The sequence below is a fragment of the Tursiops truncatus genome, chromosome 21, assembly GCF_011762595.2.
Source record: "Tursiops truncatus isolate mTurTru1 chromosome 21, mTurTru1.mat.Y, whole genome shotgun sequence".
Lineage (NCBI taxonomy): Eukaryota > Metazoa > Chordata > Mammalia > Artiodactyla > Delphinidae > Tursiops > Tursiops truncatus.
Window position 1 is genome coordinate 5733084 of NC_047054.1, and position 18851 is coordinate 5751934.

The following is an 18851-nucleotide window of genomic DNA, read 5'->3' on the forward strand; positions in this document are numbered from 1 at the left end:
TAGCTTGAAACAACCATGATTGACAATTTCTCATGACTGATTGTGTCGTTGGTTCTTCTCTCCACAAGGGGTTGGCTGGACTCACTAGTATAACTGTGTTGAGTTGCGTTTGTCCGAGAAGGTCTCTCTCAAGTGTCTGGGGCTTCAGTGCCAGCCATCGGCGGAGGCATCTCATTCTCTCCCCACTTGCTGCCCAATTCCACACGGTCCCTCTTTCTATCAGGACGTCCTGGACTTTTTACCCAGAAGCTCAAGGATCTAAGAGAGCAAACGTCAAAGCTTCCGGGCCTATTCAGGGCTAGTCCCCAAACCAGCAGAGTGGCTACTTTTGCTGAAGTTATTGGGCAGGTCAAATTCTACTGGACAAGGCCAGCCTGCTTCAAGGGGAGGGGAAATTCCACCTCTTGATAGAATTAGTGTCATGCGCACACAGGGAGGGGAGGAATTGTTGGCAACTCATTTTTGAGACTATCTATAAGAAAGGTACGTTATTTTTTAATGCTGCCCAGATTAATTTCTCCCATTTTTTTCAGTAGTCATATCCATTTTCCCTCCGGAAATTATTCTTCCTACTCTCAATCCACGTGCTTTGGGTGAAGTCCCATCCCCAGCTCAAGTATAACGTATGGGACTTGGGTTTAGGTCATTCAGTGCATCGTATTACATTAACCACCGAGGTCAGGAGTGAAATGTGATCTCATCAAAGTCAAGTGAGTGCAATAAAGTTTGTTTCCCTGGTCATTGTGGGATAGAGAGCCGCATTCCCTTCCCTAGTGGTCTTGAAGCTAAAATGGTGATGGTAACAAGAGATAACAGAAAAATCATCAGAGAACAGATTCAAGCAAGAAGTAGAGCCCTAAGCTGGAGAGAGGAAAAACAGACCCTGATGACATAATTGAGTCCTGGATCTAGCTTGCTGAGGCCAGAACCCCACCTTGGTTTTCTCAGTGTTGTAATGCAATACATTTCTCTCTGTGTATAACGCCTGTGAGTTCACTGGATGGGAAGAGTTCCAACTCATAAAAGCAGAAAGTTAAAATTGTCTGCAATTCCGTTCCCTTCTTGGCCTCTGTAGCCCAAAGTTTAAACGCCTTGAAGAGAAGGGAGTGAGGAGAAAGAATTCCTCTGTTAGAAATATGAAGAAAGAAGGAAGGGTTTTTCCAATATTAAAAAAGAGGTTTTGTCAACTTGAGCTTGGGAGTGGGTGGAGGAGACATCAGTTAGGGTCTGACATTGCCATGCGCCCTCAGGGGGTGGCCAGGCCTCAGGAGAGTTGACAGGGCACATTGTGAGGCAGGACCCTAGGCTCCAGCGCACTCACTTTTCCAGAGAAACCCCAGCGAAGCGTGGCACGGATGCTGCAGAGCCGGCTGGCTTGAAGGACTCACGGAGAATGGGACGGTGACAGCTTGAGAGCAGGCTCTGAAAATAGCACACTGAGCCCCAGGGGTTCTGCAATATCCTCGCGAGGAGAGACCTTGGGACCCTCAAGGTCGAGTGGCCTTCCATCCTGAGGGAGTTCAGATTCAAGTTGATGTGAAAATCACTTTTAGAAAATAAAACAATGACTTTGTGTACATTGGAATTTGTAGACTGGGATTTATGCTTATTAAGCACTAATAAAATACATGAATTAAAGCAAATTGTTTAACATTTCTGGGCAGGAGTGTTCTCCCATACACAAGCTGGAAGATGAGGGATCACGAAATCAAAATATCTTGTACGCCTATGATAACTGGAGATTATGTGTGTGGAAAATTTCAGTGAAAATATTGAGCACCTACTGTGTGTCAAGCACTATGCCGGATGCTGGGGACACAGTACTGAGAAGAATAAGCCTGGTTCCTGCCCTCCCAGAGCCTGTAGTTTAATAGAGACGCAGACAGTTAGAGATGGAACCACAGTGCAGTCGCTACGATGGGAGGACGGGCTGTGTTTGGGGCATTTAGACGGTGGTTGTGCCTGTCCAAGTCTGCAGGTCATGGAGAGCCACTGAATCCAAGTTGGAAAATAAAGACAGCAGATCTTTACAGAGCAAGGTGGGAAAGGAGGTTTGTTGGGGGCAAGAGTTGTTTTAAGCCAAAGGAACAACATGTTCAAAGGTCAGAGTGGAGAGAAAGCATGGCAAATTACAGGATCCTGAACGGTGATGCACAGGTTGAACATAAAGATTGATGTGGTGAATGACAGCCATGAGAGGTAAGGCTGGAGGGCTGAGCGGACGGCAGCCATGGCACCAAGTCCCTTCTATGCTGCTTAAAATGTTTGTCTTGGGCTTCCCTGGTGGCGCAGTGGTTGAGAGTCCGCCTGCCGATGCAGGGGACACGGGTTCGTGCCCCGGTCCAGGAACATCCCACATGCCGCAGAGTGGCTGGGCCCCTGAGCCATGGCCGCTGAGCCTGCGCGTCCGGAGCCTGTGCTCCGCAGCGGGAGAGGCCACAACAGTGAGAGGCCCGCGTACAGCAAGAAAAAAAAAAAAACAATGTTGTCTTAATTTACCAATTTATCCCTACCCTCACCTGCCGTTTCCCCCCTGGTAACCATAAGTTTGTTTTCTACATCTGTGACTCTCTTTCTGTTTTGTAAATTGCTTCATTGGGATTGACATATACACACTACTATGCATAAAATCGATAATAAGAGCTACAGTATAGCACAAGGAACTCTGCTCAGTACTCTGCAATGAGCTATATGGGAATAGAATCTAAAAAAGAGGGCATATATGTATATGTATAACTGACTCACTTTGCTGTACAGCAGAAACAAACACAACATTGTAAATCAACTCTACTCCAATAAAAATTAACTACAAAATGTTTGTCTTGGGGCTTCCCTGGTGGTGCAGAAGTTAAGAATCTGCCTGCCAATGCAGGGGACACGGGTTCGAGCCCTGGTCTGGGAAGATCCCACATGCTGCGGAGCAACTAAGCCGTGTGCCACAACTACTGAGCCAGCAAGCCACAACTACTGAGCCCGCACGCCTAGAGCCTATGCTCCGCAACAAGAGAAGCCACCGCTCACTGCAACTAGAGGAAGCCCACATGCAGCAACGAGGACCCAACGCAGCCAAAAATAAATAAATTAAATAAATTAATTAATTTTTTTTAAATGTTTGTCTTATTTTGATGTTTAGGTGAAGAATTTTAAACCAGGAAATTACATAACCAGATTCACATTCTTAGGATGATCAGTTGGGCTGCTGAGGAGAGGATAAAATGGTGGGGGGAATTGTATGCTGTAAATCGAATGGTTTCTGGCAGGCCACTCCTGCTCTGAAATGCTGTTGTCACTTCCAGGCTGTCATTTCCGACTCTGGCCCAGATGTTCCCCGTCCAATTTACAGAATCAAAATCTACTAGCGCTCTTTGGTGGTCTCAGGACAGCTCATTTCTCTCCCTATTCAGCTTTGCCCATCGTATTTGGCTCTTGTCCTCAGAGCTCTGCTAACAATGCCACTAACTAGTCTCACACAGACGGATAAGTCACTGCAGGATCTGAGCCTCACTCTGCTGTTGGGGAACTCCTCTGACTCTGCCCCAAAATATAGCAGCATCATTATAAATTAATGGTAATAATCCACTGAATTCAGAGTTGTTGGAAGAGCTGCATATGTGATGTTTATGCAAAGGACCTGGCGCATAGCAGGCACTACAATACATGACTATTATTTATAGTTGATCTGATCTTTCGAGCAATTCCATCCTCCTTGCCCTGATTACCTAGAGTAAATATATGAAAGGAATCAGGATAAATTTATACCATATTTAGGTCTATCAGCACAAGAGATAGTATCATACCTCAAATGTTGCAGCAAAAACATAATACCTGGCATCTCCAAAGACGCAAAGGAATAAAGAAATTTGAAAGTGATTATCTTCATTAAAGAAATATATGAGGTGTGACTGAAGTGATGTGGCTTAAATGGGACTGTGAAGGTTATAGCTCCACAGCCACACAAACAATGAACCTCCTTATTTTACAGTTGACAGCAGGAGTACTAGATAGATAAGGGATGTCTGGTACTTCTACATTAAGTGTAGATCTCATCTGAATTGCATTTTCACTATTGTGTTTCTGATGTCCTGAAATAATTTATTATGCTACAAATATGCTCATTTTTTTTTCTGGGAATTCTGGACAATTTTTGTATTTATGAAACAGAAGTAGAGATGTAGAGTCATGGATGTAGAAAACAAACTTAAGGTTACCAGGGGATGGGGGGGGAGGGATAAACTGGGAGATTGGAAGTGATGTATACACCCTACTATGTATAAAATAGATAACTAATAAGAACCTGTCATAGAGCACAGAGAGCTGTACTCAATCCTCCATAACGACCTCTATGGGCAAAGAATCTAAAAACTACAACAACTACGACAAAGTATGAGTTTGGAAGAGAAATATAGATTGGTTCATACTGGAAAAGAACTATCAAATCATTTTTATCCTTACTATATCTAAAGTAAATTGAACAACATTTAAAACTGCTTTAGTGGTGGAAAAAAATGATGTCTCATTTGCTTCTGGTAGTTGGACCACATTTCACAATAGACTGAAGGTGAAGTTTCTTAACTTTCCCCCCTATCCTTTGGGGCATGTAGAATGGCATACCCTTCAATGAGCTTATTTTACATGCAGAATCTACATTTCTTCTTACATAAATTATTCTAACTTCTGCCTGTCACACTTTACTTTTACTATCTAAAGGGCATCTGCGATCTCTTAAACATTTTTATGTGACTTTGAAAAAAGGTGTTGGTTGTGCTTATTTACATAATATAGCACACATGTGATAATTTACAGTGTACCACATCACCTAACACTTTTGGATAAAATTACAGATCATGGTCATACTTCCTGATTTTTCATTTAGATCAATGTCAAACACTCTTAAACTATTTTTAAAAAATTTTTTTCTGCAAGTCTGGGAAGAAAGACACTAAATTTGAAAAGTTTTTTTTTTTTAATTTTGAGGACAATCAAAATATACTAATGTTATCCATAAATATTTATTGGTCTTTGGCAACATTTTTTCTAAATTATTATCAATGAGCCATAGTGTACGTCTTCCCAACATGGCTAGTTTTAAAGAGGAACTGTCTCTTATTCCATTTTGTCCTGATGGAGCTATCAAACCCAAAATTTTATGTTCAGCGTTCCCTCTGTCTCTCAAGTGGTAGCTCAGGGCTGGTACATGAGCCATGCAGACTGATGGTAGTGTGTCAACCTCTTGACAAAAGCGAGCAGCCCACAGGTGGTCACAAGACCTCCAGCAGAGCCAGTCAGACTCCTCCATAGACTGTGGTACAGTGTCCGGAGTGAGAAAGGTCCTTTGCTGTAGGGCTTCTATGCTGGGAAAAGGTAATCACAGAAGGTTAGTGCCATCTTCCACGTCACATGTAGAAAACAGAGACACCTTCTGAGGGATTTTACATCTGAGAGGCACAAAGTGCCTACCCAGGGAGGAAGAGAAGTGTAATTGGTATTGAAATGTGTTAAGACAACGTTACAAGAATGAATTGTTCTGTAGAGAGAAAGGAAAGGGTGGAGATATTCCCGAAGCAACATCCACGTGAAGTTCTAAGCTCATAGGCACCCATCACAAAAGATGCCCCTTATTTGTCATCCGTAGAGGAAGGGCCTCCGACGACAGTGAAAGGCAAGCCCAGGGACAGTCAGCTGTCAATGTTGAGTAGGGTCACTGGCCAGAGCCACCAGATGTCAGGGCGTCACTCGGTTCAGTCTTCTGACCTATGACCCCTTTCAAGGTGTGGTGGAGTTGGGCCCCCCTGGTTTGAGAATAGAGAACTGTTGATAGGAGTACACTGTGGGCAGCCTGGTGTGTCTGGAGGACGCTGTGGAGACTTCGTAGAACCTGCTAGGGAGGTGTGTTCACAGCCTGCAGGTCTGCCTGGAGGAGACGCGCCGATCAGAGCCATCGCACCTCTCGTAGGTGTTATTTAGTTCTGCTTGTCCGCAGGCTAAGCATGGATAGCTTCTTCCCTGGCTGTGTCCCTGAGCTCCTGCACTGGTTAGGCAGTAGCTGGGAGGAGGGTAAGGTAGCTGAAGATTTAACACGAGAGTGACCATCGCCCAAATGTCTTCAAGAGAGTGAGCTAAGCCTGACATCTCCCAATAGATGGAGGGGGGGCGGGGAGATAAAGACATCTATAATGAAGCATAAAGTATTTTCCCTGATCCAGTGAAATGTGAGGTGAGAGAAAAGAGCATTGGATGGAATTAGGAGACTCCTAGCCCCTTCTCTGTCAACGATCGATGCTTTGAAGGACACATTAAAATTAATAATAATCATTTGAGTCTCAGGGTCTTGATACATCACATTCTAATTTCCCTGTAATGATTAACTTCAATTGAGTAAACTCAAATGACCACTCAGCACTCAGAGGTTTGCTGTTATCACTCTCTTAGGTGACGTCTCATACTCTTCTCCTTTCTTCATGCCTTACACAACCCTTCCTTTTATAATTCGTAAAAGAGGAACTCATTTAATACTTAGCTGAAAAACAACAACCAAATGGAACAAAAATTGCTACGAGGGGCTTCCCTGGTGGCGCAGTGGTTGAGAGTCCGCCTGCCGATGCAGGGGACACTGGTTCGTGCCCCGGTCCGGGAAGATCGCACATGCAGCGGAGCGGCTGCGCCCGTGAGCCATGGCCGCTGAGCCTGCGCGTCCGGAGCCTGTGCTCCGCAACGGGAGAGGCCACAACAGTGAGAGGCCAGCGTACAGCAAAAAAAAAAAAAAAAATGCTACGAGGGGGAAACTGTTCCTCTGACAAAGCCCACTGCAACATCCTTGTCTGTAGCTGTCCGCCCCCTCCTCCCCGCTATGGACGGGCATCCTGCCCCTGTTTACCTTCCCTCTCGCAGCTGCGATTTCTCCTGCCCCCCTGATTTAGTCACATAAGCATATAAGCATGCTCTGGAATCCACCTTCCTCTCATCATGCCTTTCTATTCCCAACATCCTTGCCCTGTTTTTCTTCTTCCTCTCAGAGCAAATTTTCTAACAAGATGCAACGTTTTCACTTTCCCTTTTCTTTCTTCAGCGCAATCTGTTTGCTTCCATTCCCACCACTCTTCAGATATTACCCTTATCAAGGTCACTAGGAACCTTCAATTTGCCAGATTTAAAGAGTACTTCTTCGAGCCTTCCCTGACTTGTCCCTGTACCACCCCTTCTTTGGAACAATCTCTTCCCGCCCCTTCTCTCACTGTTTCCAATCACATCAGCCACTTCTCTACTTCACTGATTCCTACTCTTCTGCAGTACATCCAAGGATAATCCTCAGGTTCCTTCCTGGAATCTCTCTTTTACCCTCCCCCCTAAGTAAGTCCTTCTATTTCTGTGACTTTTAATAACATCTCTGTGCTGTGAAGACATACAAGTCCATCTGCAGCTCAGTTCAGTCCTCAGTTGTCCAACTGGCAACTTGACATTTCTACTGGGATGTTTTATAGGCATCTCAACACTTAACATGTACAAATGAGGTCTGTCCAGGACCTCTATTTCCTCCCTACAACTCCTTCATTTTAATAAATGGAGCCTGAACGGGAAACCCAGGAGGCATTCTTGACCCCTTTCCCTTCTTCAACTCACATCAATCAAACATCCCATCATGTCAGTTTTATGTCCAAATTGTCCAGTTTTCTCCATCTCTCCCATTGCTTCAATTCCAATCAACATCATCTCTCAACTGGCCTGGTTTTTCTGTTCCTTTCTCTTCCATTCCCCTTTTCACAATGCAAACAAAATAATCCTTTAAAAGTAGGAATCAGCCCAAGTTACTCTACTACTTAATATACATTAACATTTTCCCATTGTAGTGAACCTGATTTGCAGACTCTCTACAATGGCTTATAATGTCTAATGTGGTAGGACTCCTTGCTGTCTCTCTAACCCTACATCACCTCTCCATCACTCCTCACCAGCCATACTGGCCCACGTCAGCTTCTGGAACAAGGTAAACTCTTTTCCTCATAAAGTAAATCTGAAGTGGGACCTGAAATCTACATTTCTAACAAACTACCAGGTGACACGAATGCTACTCTTTCAGTTGCAAGGGCCTAGATTGACAACCAAAGCTTCAATTCACTTTTCTATTTATCCTATAGATGATATCTATTGGCCATCCACTTAGTGTAAAAACTACAGGGAGGAACGTAGGTAATGAAAAGAGAATAAGGCACTCTACCCAGAGAGGAGTGATGCTCTGATTGAAGGATAAGGTAAGTAAGCTAGTCACTCCAGAGAAAACGGGATCCATTTAAAAGGATGTGGAAGAACAATTGATTAGGAGATGGTGGATTATAAGAGGACAAAAGATGCGAAAGTTCTGTCTCAAAAAATAGGTATTTCCACAGGTGAAGGAGAAGTAAATGACAGAAGTAAAGGTTCTTCGGCCATAAATTATGGAAGATGCTAATTATAATAATAGCGTTAATAAAACTAATAGTAGGGGCTTCCCTGGTGGCACAGTGGTTAAGAATCTGCCTGCCAATGCAGGGGACATGGGTTTGAGCCCTGGTCTGGGAAGATCTCACATGTCTCGGAGCAACTAAGCCTGTGCACCACAACTACTGAGACTGCGCTCTAGAGTCTGCACTCTAGAGCCCACGAGCCACAACTACTGAGCCCGCGTGCCACAACTACTGAAGGCCACGCGCCCAGAGCCTGTGCTCCACAGCAAGAGAAGCCACCGCAATGAGAAGCCCGTGCACAGCAATGAAGTGTAACCCCCGCTCGCTGCAACTAGAGAAAGCCCGCCCACAGCAGTGAAGACACAACACAGCCAAAAATAAAAATAAATAAAATAAATAAACTAAAACAAAACAAAACAAAAAACTAATAGTAGCAATAAAACTAAAATTCATTGAGCCTTTACAATATGCCAGGTGATTTCAAAACATGTATCTATTTATTATTTATGTACATAATGTATTTAAATATAGGTTTATGTATTATATATTTATACTTCAAGCCATATATTAATTATATATAGTATAATAAATATATATTAAAATTATAAATGTATTATTTATTATATATAATATAAATTATTTATTATATAAGTTCATTTAATCTTCAAAATAACCTAGAAGTTGGTGCTATAATTATGCTGTTTTCCGGGGGCAGAAGTAGAGGAGAGAAGTTAAGCCACTTGCCCACGTTTACCTGTTTAGTCAGTGGCAGAGACAGGATATGAACGCAGGTAGTTTGTAGCAGCTGGTGATTACAAAACTCAGACTCTAGACTCCAAACCATTGCATCAGATTCCTTCTAACATCCTAAGCCTACCAAACTAGAATATATACTTCAAGTCGACCCAATGTTATTTATGCATGTGATGGTTTTAGAAGCTCTACTCCAAACGAAGTGAATTCTGAGAGCTCTTGTAATTCTGAGGTTTTATTATAAAGCTTCTGAGGAGTATTTAATGGCAGCAGTGGGTGCTTGCTCAAACTATAAGCATTTAATGGTGAGAGGATATTAACTAGAAAACTCCCTTTTTTCCCTAAAAATAGGGTGGTGATGGGGCAAGTGCAGTTAGAAAATATCTCTTGTGGGTTAAACATGTGAACAATACATGAAATAAAATAAGGACTAAAATGTATACTGAAGGGTCACCCAGCATAGTTTTTTTTTTTCACGTATCTGAAGTGTTTGTCTTTAATTCCATATAAATTTCTTACTGATTATACCATCAGTTAGCTGAAGTGAAAAAGCAAAAGGAAGAGAAAGCAAAGCAAGATGCAGATGCCCAAAACAGAGCAAGGGCAAAAGAATTTCGTAAGGTGAACAGCGAGCCTCACAATTTTTCATGTCTAAGGCACATCAGAACTATAACTGATAAATTGAGGGACCTCCACAGAAAACACTAGAGAAACTTCGAGCCAAAAATATATGCTGACTTTCCACACAAAGTGTAAAGGGTTTTTTTTTTAAATTATGTGTAACACAGACAAAATTATTTAAGTCAATTTTTAAGGAATTTCATGTTCTGATTCTTTCCAAGACCAATCACCTTAGTTCCTCCAAACTCATAATCCTCAAGATAAAGTAGCGCTCTCAGAAAGAAACTGTCATGTAAATCAACCCACAATTCTTTTAGTTGGGCTTCTTCGATCTCCAGTGGAATATGGACACACTTCAGAATGCCCCACCTGGAATCTTTGGGATCCAATTTCCTCAAGTGATTTACTTTAGGACCATGTTTAGGGTCAGGGGATGGATCTGCCTGGTTCTGAATTTGACACCCTCTAAAAATGTATTAGGTTCAAATCATATTCACTCCTAAGCCATCACACCCTAGAACAGTACAGATGATCGGGATATGCCAACACCTAAGATAAAAGAAGTTTGACTGTTAGGTTTTTCATAGTTTACTTGGCCGCTCTGTCTTGTAGTTCTTTCCCACAGATCTAACAGGTAATTCTATGAGTAAAGGAAACCACGCAGTTACTCTATGAGGCGTTTCCAACGAAGGTTTTTTAAAAGATACACCAATGAGCCTAACTCAAGAGAGATGCTAACGTTTTTATAAACGTCAATTGCATAGAGGACAGTGCAAGAAACATGCCACATTCTTTAAAAGTGTGTGAATACAAACCAAGGCCATAGAATATAAAGGGCGCTGAGGTCTGATACTTTCCACACCCTTAAGTCTATGGGCTCTAAATACGAATCTGGTGTGTTTACAAAATAAGTATGGATACAGACCAAACATTAAAGAGCTGAGAACAGAAGTAGTAACGAGAACAAACAGAAGAGAGGAATCACGTCACCATCCGGGGGTTCTGGTGACCTGGGGGATCTGACCGAAGTTAGCTATTTTGCTCTTTGACTTCCTCGTCTATTTTGCTTGTTATCCCCTCACCCCGTTTTTTTCTTCTTTTTTTTTTTTGCGGTACGCAGGCCTCTCACTGCCACGGCCCCTCCCGTTGCGGAGCACAGGCCATGGCCCACGGACCTAGCCGCTTGGTGGCATGGGGGATCCTCCCAGACCAGGGCATGAGCCCATGTCCCCTGCATCAGCAGGCGGACTCTCAACCACTGCACCACCAGGGAAGCCCATCTTCTCACTATTTTTATTTTTTTAATTTTTTCTTTTCTCATTTTATATTTTTTGCATTTTTGTATTTTTTCTTTTTCTCATGTTTTCCTTTCTATTTTCTTTTTCTTAATCCTTTTACTCTTTTAATTTTTCTTGTTTTAAAATTCTTTGTGCCTTTTTTCAGTTTTCTTTTTATTCTTTTACTTTTCTCACGTTGTTCGTTTTTCTTTTTCTCAGTTTTCTTTTTCCTTTATTCATATTTTCTTACTTTTACTTTTTAATTTGGTTTGTAGGGTTTTTTTTTGTTTACTATTATTTTTGTCTGTTATTGTGGTTTGATACCTTTATAATGACCAGTTAATTGGGTGAACTGTATTAGTCAGGGCTCAACAGAGAATAAAACCAATAGGATATATAATATATGTATTTTATATATACATATATATAACATGTATATATGTATTTTATATATATAATGTATACATATTATATATGCTATGTATCGTATATATTTTATTATAGATTATATAATGATGTATTGCTATTATATAATAATGTAATTGTTATTTATAATTTTATATTATAGTATGGATTTATTATAGATTATATGCATATATGTATAATAAGGAACTAGCTCACAGGATTATGGAGGCTGAGAAGTCCCATCCCACCATCTGCCATCTGTGAGCTGGAGCCCCAGGAAAGCCAGTGGTGGAATTCAGTCCAGTCTGAGCAAAGTCCTGTGAACTAGAAGAGCTGATGGTATAAATCCCAGTCTCAGGACAGAAGAAGACGTGATGAGCTGTCCCAGCTCAACAACGAGACAGGAAGAAGGCGGAAAACATTCCTCCGGCCTCCCCTTTCTGTTGCCTTCGCAGACCCTCAGCGGAGGGGAGGATGCCCACCCACACTGGGGCAGCGGAGCTGCTTTGCTGAGTCCGCTGGTTCAAATGCTCACCTTCTCCAGAACTGCTCTCACAGACACACCCAGAAATAATGTGTAATCTGGGTCCCCTGGGCCAGTGGAGCTGACACACAAAATCAGCCATCATGTGGACTTTGGGCCCGGCCTTACTTTGAGGGGTTTGGACCAGCTTCTCACCCTTTTAAACTGACCTTTTAGAAAATGGAGCAGTCAGCCCCACGCACTGCGGGGCCTCTCGGCCACCTCGGGTTCGACCCAGAAAGGCAGCCACCATCTCCTCAAGCCTGTTGGCGATGGTGGGTGCACATCCTGCCTGGGAACGCGGTGGCCATGCAGATCAGTAACCTGGTTCAGCAGAGCTGCACCAAGCTCCGGGGACGGTCACACAAAGTCCAAAGCACGAAGGCCTTGAAGCCCTTGCCGTGCAGCGAACCAGTGGAAGAGACTTGTGCCATTACCTCGTGGCCCATGGCAGCAAGAGAGAGAGAGAGAGAGAGAGGCCTGAGGCAACCTCCACCAGATCTTGTCTGCTGTACCGTCCTGTCCTCAGGGGTGGCTCGTCCTCAGGGACTGTCGTGGCCTGATTGTCTGTGTCCCGCCAAATCCATATGTTGATGCATTTGGATCCCCAACAGATCCCCCATGGATATCCTAACGTGGCGGTATCTGGAGGGGGGCCGTTGGGAGGTGATTGGGGTCAGAGGAGGTGATAAGGGTGCGGCCCCATGATTACAGGAACAGGAAGTGAAACCAGAGCTTTCTCTCGCCACCATGTGAGGACACAGAGAGAGGCAGCCATCTGCCAGCCAGGAGGAGAGTTCTCTCCAGGAACCAGATCCACTGTACGTTGACCTTGGACCTCACAGCTTCCAGAACTGTGAGAAAGAAATATCTGTAGTTGAAGCCACCCAGGCCGTGGTATGTTGTTACAGGAGCTCAAACTGAGTGAGAGATCCAAAGCAGAAAACCTATTTTTGGAGGCTGATGGTGCAGGTTTTGGCCCCAGCAATGAATTCCCCCAGGGCAGCAAGCTGGGCACCTTCTGTGGCACTGCCCCACATGCTGCCCGGAACTCTTCCAGGGCGAAAAGTTACCACAGCCCTGCAGTGCATGTGTATGGCCTGGGAGCCATCCTCTACAGGCCGGTCAGCGGGTCCCTGCCTTTTGATGGACAGACGACAGGAGATGTAGAAGCAGGTACTGAGTAGAGCAGACAGTATCCCACGTGTCCACGGAGTGTGAGACCCGCTCATGAGATGCCTTACCCTCACCCCCAGCAAGAGAGGCACTTTAGCAGAAACCATGAGCAACCATGGATGAACGTGGGCCTTGAGGACAGTCAGGCCTTGCGCCGAGCCACTTCCTGACCGCAAGGATCCCTGAGAGATGGAGTAATGGTGTCCGTGGGTTAGACACGGGAAGAGGTCCAGGACTCCTTAATGGAGCAGAAGTAAGACAAAGTCATGACCACCTGTCTGCTCCTGGGCTACATGAGATCCAAGCAGGGGGGCTACGCCATCACTCTGAAGCCCCCAACTTCAGCTGGTCCCACCAACACCTGCACTTCTTCCCCATCCTGCAAGGTACAGCGCAGGGTTTCTGCCAACCCAAAGCAGCGGAGTTTCAGCCAACGTGTCATTCTCACCTTTAATTCTTACTCGAAGAAGAGTCAGAGTAGAAGCAACTCAGAAAATCAGTGGCTGATGAGGGGTGGAAGTCAGGGCAGAGGCCAGCAGCGCATCTAAAGCGCCTTCCAGGGCTTCCCTGGTGGTGCAGTGGTTGGGAGTCCACCTGCCGATTCAGGGGACGCAGGTTCGAGCCCCGGTCCGGGAAGATCCCACATGCCGCGGAGCGGCTGGGCCCGTGAGCCATGGCCATGGCACCAGCAGCCGTGTAGGAACCCCAGACAGTACCATCTCCCCCCAGGGCCTATCCTCCAAAGGACACTCCCTCCCCTGTGGGCAGCTGGTGCAGGCGCAGATCCAGTGGAATTTGCCTGATGGTGTGAGGTGTGACCCAGGCCCTTCTTCAGGTGATATCCGGGGCTAGCAAGGGGCCACTGGGAGGTTTTTCATCTCCTCTGCAGACGCTCGCGTTTCAAGTCGGCCAGAAAAAAAACGAGCATCAAGTTGAAAGCAGACTGCAGTAGATCAAACATCACGTGGTGGGCAGCAGAGGCAGGCGAGGCAGTGATAAAATCAAAAGTGTCAGGAGGTCATTATGGTCTCTGCCCTTCACATGGAGCCAGAAGGTCATGAACTCCACGGAGCCCCACAGGGCGCTGCTGGAGATGAGGCAGGTGTGGACGAGAATGGCTGCGCGTGGGAGCAGAGCAAGAAGTACACGCTCTGTGTGTGCATCGTACACCAGCCAGGAAGACTTCGTGCAGTGGAGCGTGCAGGTGTGCAAACTGCCCTGGTGTCCCCTCCACAGGGCTCAAACTAAGAGGGTACCCAGCACCTCCATGGCCTTCAAAAGCATAACTGCTAAGCTTAAAAGTCTGCCAGGAGCAGTCTGGGACAAGAGGGGAAGCCATGTTTGTGGAAGAGGAAGGATGGCTCTATAGAAATACACACACACACACACACACACACACACACACACACACACACATATATATTCTAACTTATATATTGTGTTTAAATACAATAGTTAAAAACAAACAATAATGCCCTGCTTTATTGTTACAGCTGTCACAAGACACTTGTCCACAACTTTGCAAGAGAAGGTCTTGACTCCTTCAAAATTCTCTTGTGATCCAACCGAAAAAAAACCCCCAAACCAAAAACAACACCAAAAACACCAAACCCTTCCCTTCAAGGTGAACGAAAGCCTGGTGAGACTATCCTAAGAACAGGACTCATGTCAATGGACTGGAAAGGGGACTATATTTGGGAGGTGTGGTGTTGTTTTTTCTTGCTTGAGGGAAAACAAGGCTTGAGGGTCACATCTATATGATGAATATTGCTATGAAAAGACCATTCCAATATTTTAAGCCTAAAAGAAACAAACAGAAAATTAAACTAATCAGCAGAAACGATATGAGTCTTGTGGATGGCATTTCCACTCCCTGAAAAACCAGCTTGCTCTCCAGAAACCTCCCTTTCATCATTCATTATCCTGCTCGAGGATCCACGGCTTCTTCTTGACTCTTTCATATATAAATTATTTTGATTGGCTTTTATGGCCACCCATAAACTATTTCCATTCATGTTCTCTATGAATATTTGCATTTGCAACTAACATTTGTATAGCTCTTTAACATTTTCAAGGTCTTTTTCAAATGCATTATCTCATTTAAATTTGACTCAGACTTTGTTTTTCTTTCCTTCCTACTCCTAACATCACTGCAGTAGACTTCAGAATCCCTGTGGATGACCTTCCCAACACCTGTCCTCAAAGTCCCTCCCCTCCATACCAATTACCATCACCTCCACTGCACTTCGAAAAATCCACTCCTTTGGTCTTACCCTGGGCCTTACTCCCAGTTGTTCAACTTCTGAGATCTTGAGGTCTAATTCAGCAAAATTTGAACATAAGGTGCTGTCTGTCCCCATCTTTCAGCTTTATTTCCACTAAATTGGCTTTTAAACTTCATTCACACTTTTAGAAACTTTACTGCTTCTGTTCCCCGAGTCCCAATCTACTTTCCTTCCCTGCTGAGCTACAAATAGGGTGTCTCCGTTCCCTTCCTGCCCCCCACTTCCTCATTACCTATTGTCCTTCAAAGTTATCTGTTCCTCAACTTTGACAGTACTCTTGCTAATTGTTGGAGGAGGTCATCGTGAGGACGGACGTGACTGGAGAGTTGAACCCAGGCAGTGGAGGCTCCTCACCCCCTCCCTGTCCTTGGACTGTACTTTCTGCCCACTGTTCCCACACTTGGAGTCATTTTCAAGGACGCAGCCTTGAGAGAGCAGTGCGTTATTGAGACCTTCTGGATGGTCTGCATTGCTGAACCCGCTTAAGGGCTCTCTCTATAAACTCTGAAGAGTCTGGCGGGCAGGGGTGGACATCTGCTGGTCTTGTGGCCCCCAAGACAAGCCTCCTAAGTCAATCCACTCCCTTATTACACCTGCTACCTCCCAACCTGGAGTGGCTGCCTCTTCTTTTTGGTCTCTCTTTGTCCCCCATGTACGGGGGCCAGTTTCAGATTTCACCCAGGAACCCTTGACGTATTGAACCGGCACTCTTGTTTCACCAGTGACTTGATAACTGCTACATCCAGAGGGAACTTCTCAGCCCTCATCTTATTGGCTCTGTCTGTGAAATCTAATCCAGGTGACACTACTCTTTCTTCCCGACACTCCCCTCGCAGGACTTCCTCTGGGTTCTTTCCCTAGACTGAGATGCTACTCTTGCACTCCTATTCATGGACTCCTGTGGCCCACACTAATTAACGTCTGTGTGTTCCGATCTCCCACTGATGGTGTTCCTTCCTTTTCATTCTACATTCTCCCAAGATGAATCAAAACTGTGGCGATGTTGGAATGACATCTGACAGAGCCAGAAAAGGCTCACGCAAACTCCAGTCACTCTGTGCCTAGGTCAAACCCCTGAAGTTTGCAATAGAATGTGGAATGAAACGCCTCCACCCATCTCAGGATTTAGCTAAATCCTCAATTTTGAGTTCGGTGGTGGATTAGAACCTCCATATTCTAAAAAAGAAGTGCTAGTCTCATCCGCACAGGACTTGTGAAGAGGTGGCCCAGGCAGTGGGGTTGGAGAAGAAGGACGAGTGGGGAGATGGTTTGGAGGCAGAATCAATCGTAGGGACTGATGGACAATTAGGTGAGAGGAATGAGAAAACAGACATACTGGAGAATTGGCGTTATGAATAGAATATATTGAGGCAATGAGTTAATTGAATTCCCATATAAAATTATGTAATTTATTAAAGCTCAGGTGAAACAATGGCTTCTTTGTATCTGAGATCCAGAATATCGATGCCCATTTGTATGGTCACTGTAAGGGAGATTACTTAAACCTTAAATTTCGACACATTAATTTATAATCAGCCAAAAGAGAGACAGCATCAAGATCTTGATTATTACATAGCAGTATATAATGAGACCTATCTCTATTGTATTTCAGAATTCCTACTGGGAGTATCTAAAATATTTATGAATTATTCTTAATATTGGAAGATGATACCACCATCTTTCTCGAGCATGTGGCTATCCACATAACTATTGAGAGAGAGTGTGGTGAACTGATTAAGCTCGTGGACTCTGGAGCATTTCTGCTTGGGTTTGAATCTCACATTTCTGTTTATGATCTGTATGAATTTGGGTAAGTGATTTATTTCTTTGTGGCTCAGTTTCCTTATCAGTAAAGTGGGAATAACTGTATCTCCCTTATAAGTTTGTTGTGAAAACTATATGCGTTAACATAAAGCCTTTAGAACAGTGCCTGACACAATAAACCACACTTAATTTATAATTATTACTTTGTATTTCAGAATCATGGTATAATTCCACTGCAAAAAGAATAGTTCTAATTTTAGAATTATAATATCTTGAAATAGAGCCTCAGGAAATAAGAAGTAAGTTGTCTGTGGCGATCCAAAAGCTGTGCTTATGAATTAATCTCCAAACATTCATCATTTATCTTTCTTGGACCCAGGTGTAAGTATTACGCTTTGCTGCAATCACGGCTCACGTTCGTCAGTTTCCAGAACGGTGATGCCTTTCTCAATGGTACGTTGAACCCTTTTAACTTTTATCGACTACTTCCCTTCCCCACCCACAAGAATAACTTTCTATTTCCGTTTAACTGAAAGGCATTCACGGCATCCTTCCAGGAGTGTGCCTCCTCCATTACGTGAGAAATAGCTGTGCAAACGTTTCTGTGCCGTTTTAATGATATGCTCAGCATTTCTTCATGTTTTTCTGCCAAACGTGCTCTGAATTATTTTTCGTACCGTGTCTTCTCCATTATTTAGCAGTGTTCCTCAAGGTTGGTAACCATGCACTTCACTTCATTCTTCTGCTTGGTCATGGCATAGATCTGTATACTTTAGGGTGTGTCCTGTACGAAAAAGGAGCTTGCGATACTTTGGGGACTGACTTACTGAAATAACTTCTCCACTATGAATCCTGAAAGAACTAGGCCAATAGCCCAAGGAATTATATAATTTTTTTTTTTTTTTTTTAGCTTGAAGGGACCTTAGAGATCACTTTTTCCAGATCTTTCATGTTACAAATTAAGAAACTGAGTCCCGGTATGTTAGTAGTAGAGCCAGAATCACAACCGATTCCTCCCACCTGGCAAGCCCAGCGCTTTTTCAGCACTACCTACTGCTTCTTGCACTGAGTCATTTATTTTCCAGGTGACTTCTGCATATGATGTTGATGATGATGATGATGGTGATGATGATGATGATGTGTGTGTGTGTGTGTGTGTGTGTGTGTCTTCTAGGACTTTATAGCTTTACCAGGTTACAGAAACAAATTTATTCAACAGAGAAGAAAGAAGAGAGACAAATTCAAGGGAGAACTTTCTCTTCCTATTGCCTTAATGTTGTTGTTAAGGGAAAAACTGGAATACTGAAAACAAGAGAAGATTTTAGGGAATGTAGAAATCATCCCATCAAACTCTTCTGGAAGAATCTTTCCTGGTCTCCACATTGGGGATGATTATCTCGTCTACCCGGTTGTCCGTGGGGCGCTGAGACGGTGCGGGTGTGTAATGTGTGTTTAACGTATGGGGGGCGGGGAAGGGCGTTTGCACGTGGCTCGCCCGGGCCTGAGCAGGCAGGGGAGGGGAGGGGAGGGGGCCGGTGGAGGGGGGCGCGGCGGGAACCGCGAGGCCACAGCCAGTCACCCGCGGCGCAGGTGGGAAGAGGGAGGGGTC

The 18851-nt window shown here is 44.2% G+C and overlaps 1 pseudogene; it reads right to left on the reverse strand.

Moving 5' to 3' along the window:
* Window positions 1-10411: 10411 nt before the first annotated feature.
* Window positions 10412-10535, reverse strand: LOC117310083 (small nucleolar RNA SNORA18; annotated as a pseudogene).
* Between the last annotated feature and the right edge of the window lie 8316 nt (window positions 10536-18851).